The sequence below is a fragment of the Astatotilapia calliptera genome, chromosome 14, assembly GCF_900246225.1.
Source record: "Astatotilapia calliptera chromosome 14, fAstCal1.2, whole genome shotgun sequence".
Lineage (NCBI taxonomy): Eukaryota > Metazoa > Chordata > Actinopteri > Cichliformes > Cichlidae > Astatotilapia > Astatotilapia calliptera.
Window position 1 is genome coordinate 13,882,102 of NC_039315.1, and position 11,184 is coordinate 13,893,285.

Below are 11,184 nucleotides of genomic sequence, written 5' to 3' on the forward strand. Positions count from 1 at the left end.
AACACTGAGCTGTAGTTCACAAAGAGCATCCTCACCTAGCTGTTCATGTTCTCCAGATGACTCAGCCCTCTGTGAAGGGTGATAATGATGGCATCCTCTATGTACTGAATTGCTCTATAAGCCTTTTTGTGTTATATATGCCATTTTGTTATGTTGTCCTGCAATGCACTGATAACTTTCAGGTGATGTCTGTTAGTTACAGGAACTAATAATTACAAGAACTAATAGATATCAGCTTCAGCCTGAACTGGGATTTTAATTTGGATAGGACTGACAGTATCCCACCCAAGATTGTGAGTGCACCATGGGTTATTTTGGGGAAAAACAAACAACACAGATGGTGCAGGGAGAATAAACAAAAGCTGGCATGCAGAGCTGGCTATTATCTCCAGCTGCAAAACAGCAACACAAACAGCCGACTTCCAATCATCTTCCTCAGCAATGCCAGATCCCAGCAAACAAAACGGAAGAGCTACAGTCAGAGATTTACTACAACTGCTTTGTCCAGGAGTGTTGTCTACTGATTGTGACGGAATCTTGGCTCCATCCAAACATTCCTAATGCCTCAGTAGAGGTACAGTGGGGCAAAAAAGTATTTAGTCAGCCACCGATTGTGCAAGTTCCCCCACTTAAAATGATGACAGAGGTCAGTAATTTGCACCAGAGGTACACTTCAACTGTGAGAGACAGAATGTGAAAAAAAAAAAATCCATGAATTCACATGGTAGGATTTGTAAAGAATTTATTCGTAAATTAGGGTGGAAAATAAGTATTTGGTCACCTCAAACAAGGAAAATCTCTGGCTCTCACAGACCTGTAACGTCTTCTGTAAGAAGCTTTTCTGTCCCCCACTCGTTACCTGTATGAATGGCACCTGTTTGAACTCATCATCTGTATAAAAGACACCTGTCCACAGCCTCAAACAGTCAGACTCCAAACTCCGCCATGGCCAAGACCAAAGAGCTTTCGAAGGACACCAGGAAAAGTATTGTAGACCTGCACCAGACTGGGAAGAGTGAATCTACAATAGGCAAGCAGCTTGGTGTGAAAAAATCAACTGTGGGAGCAATCATCAGAAAATGGAAGACATACAAGACCACTGATAATCTCCCTCGATCTGGGGCTCCACGCAAGATCTCATCCCGTGGGGTCAAAATGATCATGAGAACGGTGAGCAAAGATCCCAGAACCACACGGGACCTGGTGAATGACCTGCAGAGAGCTGGGACCAAAGTAACAAAGGTCACCATCAGTAACACACTACAACGGCAGGGAATCAAATCCCGCAGTGCCAGACGTGTTCCGCTGCTGAAGCCAGTGCATGTCCAGGCCCGTCTGAAGTTTGCCAGAGAGCACATGGATGATACAGCAGAGGATTGGGAGAATGTCATGTGGTCAGATGAAACCAAAGTAGAACTTTTTGGTATAAACTCAACTCGTCGTGTTTGGAGGAAGAAGAATACTGAGTTGCATCCCAAGAACACCATACCTACTGTGAAGCATGGGGGTGGAAACATCATGCTATGGGGCTGTTTTTCTGCCAAGGGGACATGACGACTGATCCGTGTTAAGGACAGAATGAATGGGGCCATGTATCGTGAGATTTTGAGCCAAAACCTCCTTCCATCAGTGAGAACTTTGAAGATGAAACGAGGCTGGGTCTTCCAACATGACAATGACCCAAAACACACCGCCCGGGCAACAAAGGAGTGGCTCCGTAAGAAGCATTTGAAAGTCCTGGAGTGGCCTAGCCAGTCTCCAGACCTCAACCCCATAGAAAATCTGTGGCGGGAGTTAAAAGTCTGTGTTGCTCGGCGACAGCCCCAAAACATCACTGCTCTCGAGATCTGCATGGAGGAATGGGCCAAAATACCAGCTACTGTGTGTGCAAACCTGGTAAAGACCTATAGTAAACGTTTGACCTCTGTTATTGCCAACAAAGGTTATGTTACAAAGTATTGAGTTGTATTTTTGTTATTGACCAAATACTTATTTTCCACCCTAATTTACGAATAAATTCCTTACAAATCCTACCATGTGGATTCATGGATTTTTTTTTCACATTCTGTCTCTCACAGTTGAAGTGTACCTCTGGTGCAAATTACTGACCTCTGTCATCATTTTAGGTGGGGGAACTTGCACAATCGGTGGCTGACTAAATACTTTTTTGCCCCACTGTACTTGGCCAGACATTACACCACCAGGACCACAACCAAGACTCCAGTAAGGGAAGGGTTGGTGGGCTCTATGCTTGTGTGCTTCAGGACTGGTGCCATAACAGTAGAATAAAAGACGGTCCCTGTTCACTGGACTTGGAGGCGATGTCCATTTAGCGCAGACCCTTTTCTCTACCCCACAAACTAACGATAGCCATAATTACCATTGTTTACATTCCTCCTCAATGCTAACGTTAGCGCAGCACTCAACCACATCTAACTTATTATCAGTAAACAGTAGAGAGTGCACATGTCCATATTGTTCCTGGGGACTTTAATAAGACATGTTTGAAATCTGTACTCCCCAATTCCACCAACTTGTTAAATGTCCTTCAAGGGGGAAATAGGGAACACTACAGTACTACGGTTATGGTACACTAGACCATGTGTACCGTAATATCCAGCATCATAAGTTGGCAAGTCACAGAGGTGGTCCTGCAGCCCAAAGAAACGGCATAACTCACTCTACTGTAGGGCCATAAACAGCAGAAGGCGGTGTAGGGGCTGTGTCCAGCGGCAGTCAGGGAAGAGGCCCTGGCTGTCCCATTTCTTGCTATCGAAGCTGGCTACTGGGAACACTGAATCAGTCTCCTAAAGAATGGCTGGACTCTGGTCTGAGTTGGATCAGGTGATGGGGGAGCATGCACTACAAGCCTGGTGCACCTAAAGAAATAATCTGGGTGCACTGGGACAGCCTGGCAGGTCCAAGGGACGCTAGGGACCCAAATGGTCCATGTTCTGCACCTCCATTGCTGAGGCAGCTCCAAAGAGCTGCAAGGTGCTTGGTGCCTGTTGTGGTGCTAACCCCTAATCCCTGAGTTAGATGGTGGTTACCAGAGAGGACGTCATCAAGGAGCCATCAAGCGCAAGGAGTCCTATTGGGCTTGGTTAGCCTGTGGGAGTTTAGGGGTAGCTGTGGAGTGTGGCTCGGGCAGTCGTTGAAGGAACAACTCGGGTGTTGGATGGGTTCAGTGAGGGTATAGAACAAGACTTTCAGACTGCCTTGAATAATTCTGGCAAACCAAAATCATCAGGTGGCTCAAGCAGGGAAACCGGTGCTCCACTCTGAACATGTACAGTCGATGTGGGGTGCTGCTGACATTCAACTGAGGTTATAGACAGGTGGCGAAAGGAATACTTCAAAGAACTTTCTGAATCCCACTAACATGCATTCTGTTGAGAAAGCAGAATATGCAGACAAGGAGGACGACCAGTGATGGGAATGACGGCGTTATACGTAATGGCGTTACTAACGGCGTTGCTAACGGCGTTACTTTTTTCAGTAACTAGTAATCTAACTAATTTCTATTTCTATTGTTACAACACTGTTACCACTACTAACAAGAAAATACAGTGCGGTCGTGTTACTATTTTTCAACAAACAGACGGTTGAAGCTGTGTTCAGCTTACTGCATCTTATATCAGTTGCATGGAAGTAGCTGACTACGTAAGTAATCTGGGCGCTACAGCTTTAACCAGCTCCCGCGTACGGCAATCACTTTCTGCCGGATGACCACTTTTTGGCACAACACCTGGAGCTAAGGGTGCAAAACAATCGCATGAGTGCTGCTGTTTGACTTAGGAAGAATAAAGTAGTCGTGGTAAGCCAATCACATGACCACTTCAAGATGACAAAGCAGCAATGTGATATATACCAGTTTTTAAATTGTGTTGATAGGCCACATAAAACCAGAGTCATGATAAACAATATATACGCGTTTTTTCGTCAATAGTTTCGTCACGTTTACTGTCTAAGGACAGCGCTAGCAAGCACTCTCTGCTTATGACCAAAAACAAAAAAAACCCTGCCAGATTTGTGAGGTTTAGCATGTTTGGAGTGTGTAGTTAATGTGTTGTCTCGTGTAGTTAGTGTGTAATGTTGTGGATAGTTTTGTGTTGTGTGTCAGAAAAAATGAGGTGACTGCTGTCTCCAGGTAGAGAACAGGAGTGATACACCTACCGCTTTCTGCCCTGCAGGTATCAGGCTGTGATGTTCTCCTTTATAGTGGACAGAAATATTTGGAGTGGCACAGATAATTTGTGTTGCATCATATTGAATGCGGAATACCTGATTGTTATGTAAATAGTTTTAAATGGTTATTTTAAAAAAGGGGTAAAAGGTAAATGGCTGCAAATAACTTTGTTGTTTGCAAAACTTGTGCATATGATTTTAAACTTGACAATTTATATTTGCATTTAAAGTTATGAAATATGATTAATTAAACATGTTTGTGGTTGTTACAGTAGAAAATATAACTCTTTCTACTTGGGTTTTTTTTTTTTTGTCTGATTTTAGATCAATTGTGTTAATACAGTATGTCAAAATGAAAACATAACTGTAAATTCAGACATGTGAGGTTGTGCTGAAAAGCATGATACCAAACAAGGCAAATCAACAGTTTTTAAAGGTGTAATTTAGAGGTAAAATCAAAAGTAGTTGAAAATGGCCAATTATACCCTGGACCCCAGAGTTTATTAACTCCTTGGTTGCTAGACCCCTTGGATGTTTCCTAAAGGCTCCGGATTTTCTTGATGATCTTGATTGACATAACCTCGAGGAATATCAGAAAATCAGAAATCACATTTAAACACTTTTGCTCAGTAATGCAGATGTACCCATCAAGCAAAAACTGTACTGCCACTCTAAATTGTAAGGTGAAGGAATTCATTGAGGATATTATGCAGGATGATGTAAATTGTTTTGTTTTCATATTACAGGTTGCTTACAGGTTGTTTTGGGGTTTTTTTTTTCCTTTAATGACCTTGAAAATTAGTAGACAAAACTAAGACTTGTGTTTCTATATCATTAAGTTTGTGTTGTTAGACTTTACTTTCCATTTTACAAAATGCAAAAAGTAATAACCAAACAGCCTTTTGGTTATTAAAAATACAGTACCATACAAAATACCATACATACTATTTAACATAGTTACTTTTAAATAAAGAAAAAAATCTGGGGACATAAGGTATACCTTATGTCTGCTTATGTCCTAGGACATAAGCAGTAGAAATTATATTAAAGACTTATTTGAAGGCTATTACATAAGGGTATGTCCTTTTGAAAAAAAAAAAAAAACAACTTATATAAATGCCTATATAAATGAGTGTAAAAACCACTCATATGTAAACACCTGACATCAGGCAGGGATGAAGGTAGCAGGTCTTATAATTGGTCTGATATTGGCAGTGTATTTTTTTCAGTTAAAATCAGCTGCTGACTGGGCTGTGTGTCTAGATTGTCTGAATCAAAGGACTAGGCTTACTGGAGCTCGTCCTCGTACTGAGGCTTCATCTGTGACATGTAAGCTGCAGGGTAGCACTCGTCTACCTGCATTCTCAATGGATGGTGATTTTATCATTGGCGGATCGTTCTCCCTTCATGCCTACATGCACACAGTTTACAATAACTACACCAGCATGCCTGAGGCTGTGAAATGCAAAGGGAGGTCAGTAAAAGCAGTATGTGGGTGAGCAAAGATGAAAACAAAAACAAAAAGTTTCTCTCTCTGTCTATATATATATATATATATATATATATATAGATATATAGATAGATAGATAGATAGATAGATAGATAGATAGATAGATAGATAGATATATATGTATGTGTGCATATGAATACAATGAAGATATGTGCATATCGTTATTGTATTAGCCTTTTGTCCTTTCACTTGATCAATCTTGAAATTAATCTTATTCTTTGTAGAATAATTCTAACAGTGACATAATTGTCTGCAGCATTGATACCCGTGAACTGCGCTTTTCACGTGCGATGGTCTTTGCCATAGAAGAGATCAATAACAGTACAGAACTACTACCTGGAATCAAGCTTGGATACCAGATCTATGATTCATGTGCGTTAGTACCTGTTGCAGTGCACGTGGCATTTCAGTTTTTGAATAGCCTGGACCCTACATTTTCAACTGGTAACAATTGTTCTCAGTCTGGTATGGTGATGGCTGTTGTCGGGGACTCTGGATCTTCACCTTCCATCAGTATCTCACGTCTCATCAGTCCATTTAACATTCCTCTTGTAAATAATTTGAATTTTTAGCATATTTTTTACATTTAAGATATGCATGTTCATGATTTTTGATTCTATAGCTCTTTCAGAGGTACAATATTTTATTTTATTTATGTATGTGTATATATTTTTTTTGTATTTCTTAGGTGAGCTATTTTTCCACATGTGCATGTTTGTCTAACAAGCAGCAGTACCCAAATTTCTTCAGAACAATTCCCAGTGACCAGTTTCAAGCAGCTGCTCTAGCCAAGTTGATAAAACACTTTGGCTGGACTTGGATAGGTGCTGTTCGGTCAGATTCGGATTATGGAAATAATGGCATGGCTTCTTTTCTAGAAGCAGCTCAGAAAGAGGGGATCTGTGTGGAATACTCTTTATCTTTCTATCGGACAAACCCACAGAGCAGGATCCAAAAAGTAGCAGATGTTATCCGCAGGTTTCTATATCATAACATGTGAATTACTGTATGTGTGGAAATTAGCGTCCTTTTTTAAGTAAATTTTTATGTCATGTTATAATGCAGTAAAAAATGTTTTTAATGCATTATGTTGTATCTCAAGGTCTAAAGCTTTAGTTGTTGTGGCATTTGCATCTTTTGGAAACATGAAGATCCTGTTGGAGGAGCTTTCACGTGAGCCTTTCCCACCTCGCCAGTGGATAGGCAGTGAGTCATGGGTAACCAACACAGAATTAACGAGGTACAGTTTCTGTGCTGGGGCCATTGGATTTGGTATTCCGAAGTCTGCAATCCCAGGTCTCAGAGACTTCCTGCTGAATCTCTCTTTCTCTGAAATCACTGCTTCATCGGTGCTCACTGAGTTTTGGGAGGATGCATTCAACTGTAGACTGAAAAAAAGTAAGAAAGTTTTCTTGCTTACAGAAAACCCTTTGGTGTTACAAAGGCTAATGCTGCTTCATAAACCAAGACATCCTCATACTCTAAATAAACTCTGATGATGAATATGAGATTAACAAAGGTTGAATGTCTTTGATTTAATTACTTCGAAGGTTTAATTTGAGTGGCTTTGTTTGGATGGTATAGATTTTATGTATTTAACTCTATTACATTTAGAATTTTTCAGATTTGTCAAACAAAATGTAGGAAATCTAGATCAAACTTCAATGGTGAAAACATATGTTTATGTTTGTTCGTTTTTCTGTAGGTACTGCTACTGTAGACGAGAAAGTGTGCGATGGAACTGAAGACATACAAAACCTCAAAAGCCAATATACTGACACATCTCAGCTCAGAATTACTAACATGGTGTACAAGGCTGTGTATGCAATAGCACATGCCATTCATAATGCAGTGTGTCATGGAAAAAATGTCACAACTCAGTGTGACAAACTAACCAACTTAGAGCCCAAACAGGTAAGATTAAACAAAGGATGAATTGCGGTATTGTTATTAATTATTTAACTTTTAAACATTTTTCTTTCTTTCCCCTCCCTTTCTGTCTTAACTCATCCTTTCAGGTTTTAACTGAATTGCAGAAAGTAAATTTTTCCCAAAATGGTTATGATGTGTCTTTTAATGCTAATGGGGATCCTGTGGCTATTTATGATCTGGTAAACTGGCAAAAACACGAGAGTGGCATCACTGAGATAGTAACTGTAGGACTGTATGATGCGTCACTACCAGTGGGCAAGGAGTTTAGAATTAACAGAAATGTAACCTGGATGGAAAATAGCACAAACGTAAGTCTATGGACAAGAATCTAAATATTTAAATTTTGGAGCATGGAATCCTTACACTTATATAGCAAACATTTAAATCTATTATGGTTCGTTTATGTCGTTCACAGGTGCCAGTGTCAGTGTGCAGTGGCAGTTGTCCTCTAGGAACTCGGAAAGTAATGCAGAAAGGAAAACCCATCTGCTGTTATGACTGCATAGCATGTCCTGAAGGAGAGATCAGTAATATTACAGGTAAAATCTAATGCGTGTCCATGTATTTAAAATCGTTTTATACTGAAAAATACAATTTACAATGAATAAATTCCTAGCAGCCTCTCCTTTTTTTTTTCATTTAGATTCAACTGATTGTTTACCCTGCCACAAAGAGTTCTGGCCTAATGCAAAGAGAGACACTTGTATCCCTAAACCTGTAGAGTTTCTTTCATTTCAAGACATCCTTGGAATCACCCTGGCTACATTCTCAATTCTAGGTGCCTTTCTTGCCATTATAACTGCGGCTATATTCTTTTATCACAGGACATCTCCAATTGTCCGAGCCAACAATTCTGAGCTGAGCTTCCTGCTGCTCATCTCTCTCACTCTGTGTTTTTTATGTTCATTAACTTTCATTGGAGCACCATCTGAGTGGTCCTGCATGCTGCGCCACACTGCATTTGGGATCACCTTTGTACTCTGTATCTCCTGTGTACTTGGGAAAACTATAGTGGTTTTAATAGCTTTTAAAGCAACACTTCCAGGTAGTAATGTGATGAAATGGTTTGGTCCTCTACAGCAAAGAATGACTGTTATGTCTTTCACCTTTATTCAAGTTTTAATATGTACAATTTGGTTGGTAGTGAGCCCTCCAGTCCCAATAAAAAATCTAACCACATACAAGGAGATAATCATATTGGAATGTGCATTAGGCTCTGCTGTTGGCTTCTGGGTTGTGCTCGGTTATATAGGCCTGCTTGCTGCCTTTTGCTTTGTTTTAGCTGTTTTAGCCCGCAAATTACCTGATAATTTCAATGAAGCCAAGCTTATCACCTTCAGCATGCTGATATTTTGTGCAGTGTGGATCACCTTTATCCCAGCATATGTCAGCTCCCCTGGGAAATTCACTGTGGTTGTGGAAATTTTTGCCATTCTGGCCTCCAGCTTTGGACTAATGCTGTGTATATTTGCTCCCAAGTGCTTTATCATATTGTTTAAGCCTGAGAAGAACACAAAAAAATGTTTAATGAACAAAAACCAATCATAATGTATCAAAGCTTTGTTAATTATTGCTCTTCCTACAGCAGCAGCAAATTGTACGTATTCAGTGCACATAACAAAGATTTTCATTTTCTGATGTTATTTAAATAAAGGATTTCCATTATCCATTGTTTGCCAATTGTTGTTTAATGTGCAAATACTTCATTTAAGTGAATAAATAAATATAAGTTTACATTTCTTAATAAAACCAGATTGTTCTGAGGTAGTAGTTTGACACAGCTGCTGTTAATTATTCTATTTTACTACAAAGCAAGTTTAAAATTGCAGATGTCACTTTAATGTCAACTGCGTGAGCTTGGTGTTATGATTGTCTTATCCACCTATTTTTCACAATTTTAAACACACGTTCATGCAGTGTTCTCCTCGGAAATATGTGTCACTGAAATTCATGTTGATGCTACTTTGAGGTGTAGCCGACATATAAATGCATTTAATCAAATGATTGGACCTCCCCAAGCAGACCAATAACCTACCAAGTAAGCCAGCAGGCCAAGATCGGAGTACTCTACTCTGGTGATATGGTATTATGAGGTGGGGTCATCCCATTTAGCCCTAACTATAAGCTTTATCAAACAGGAAACTTTAAAAGATTATCTGAAAGGTAGAGGGGTTGTCTGTCTTCTGAATCCAAACTGAAAGCTGTTTCCACAGAAAAGGGCCCTGAAAGCTGAAGGTTCTGTCTCCAATTCTACTTTTAAATAACTTAGAAACTGCAAATAAGCCTGTAGTCCAAGTGCAAAGCTGTTTATATGGGTGTTATGGTACTATGAGGTCTCTAAGATAAGTAAAACCTGATTATTCAACATCTTGTATTTAATGAGATGGATTTAACCCTGGCGACCTGTCCAGGGTGTACCCCGCCTCTTGCCCTATGACAGCTGGGATAGGCTCAAGCACCCCCGTGACCCTGAAAAGGATAAGCGGATGTGAATGGATGGATGGATGGATGGATTTAAATTTGATTTGGATTTAACAGGAAGTCAATGTAGAGAAGCTAATATGTGATACTCTATTTCTTTTTTTTTTTTTAATTTATGTTTTATTAGTTTTCTTATTTATACAACATGTACAACAAATTCAACTTAATCACCGTGGGGGGAAAAGCAAAGCAAAACAACAACAACAACAAAAGAAACAAAAGGACCAAAACAAAACCAAACATAACACAAAAACAAACAAACAAACAAAGAAATACAATGACATTATACAAAATCGGGCCTTCCGTTTTGGACATATTTCAACCATTTCAACCAATATTCTTCAAATGAGTCCGCCTGCCACTGTTACGGGTCCCAAGGATGAAGACCACGATGACAAATATGTTACCTGTAAAAGCCGGTGAAGAGCAGAGTAAGGAAGACACGATGTGTCTCTGCTTTCCTCCAGAATGTGTCTGTGTTAATAGGAAAATTGTACTTAGTAGTCAGTATAATCTTTTAATGATATAAGTTTGCATATGGTAGAATACTGCATGTAATCATTTGTGTGTAGAAGTATATAGTTGGTGGCATATTGAAAGAATGTCTCATCCTAGGAGGTCTGTAACATTCTAGGGTGTTCACCCCCACATCCTGGGAGCATGAGAGAGGTCGTACCTTGTCTTATTGTTTTACGGTAGGATTAACGTAGCTATGTCAGTTTTAGTTTAAGTGCTTCTTTACATATAGATGAACTGTTGGATTTTCCAGACCAGCAGGTTAAGGGAAGTCGTTTATGGGGCCACACTCTAAGGAAGGAACTCAGCCTGTAAGGAACAAACGCTCACTGAAGTATAAATAAAGACAGGGGCAGTTTATTGGTATATTGGTGCTACTTGAAGCCTGAAAATGATCTCCCATAAAAAAAAATACTTTACACAAGTAATGGCTCAAAAAGGATTCCTTTTTTTTTTTACTGTGCTGCAAATGATTACCGGATTATTTGTGCCATTAATTAGTGTCAACTAATTTTTATTCAATCTCCACATAGGATATGCTTGTGAAGATGGAATAT

General features: G+C 39.7%; 1 pseudogene; it reads left to right on the forward strand.

The window, feature by feature from the left end:
* Window positions 1-1,281: 1,281 nt before the first annotated feature.
* On the forward strand, window positions 1,282-9,178 carry LOC113036616 (extracellular calcium-sensing receptor-like; annotated as a pseudogene).
* The last annotated feature ends 2,006 nt before the right edge of the window (window positions 9,179-11,184 follow it).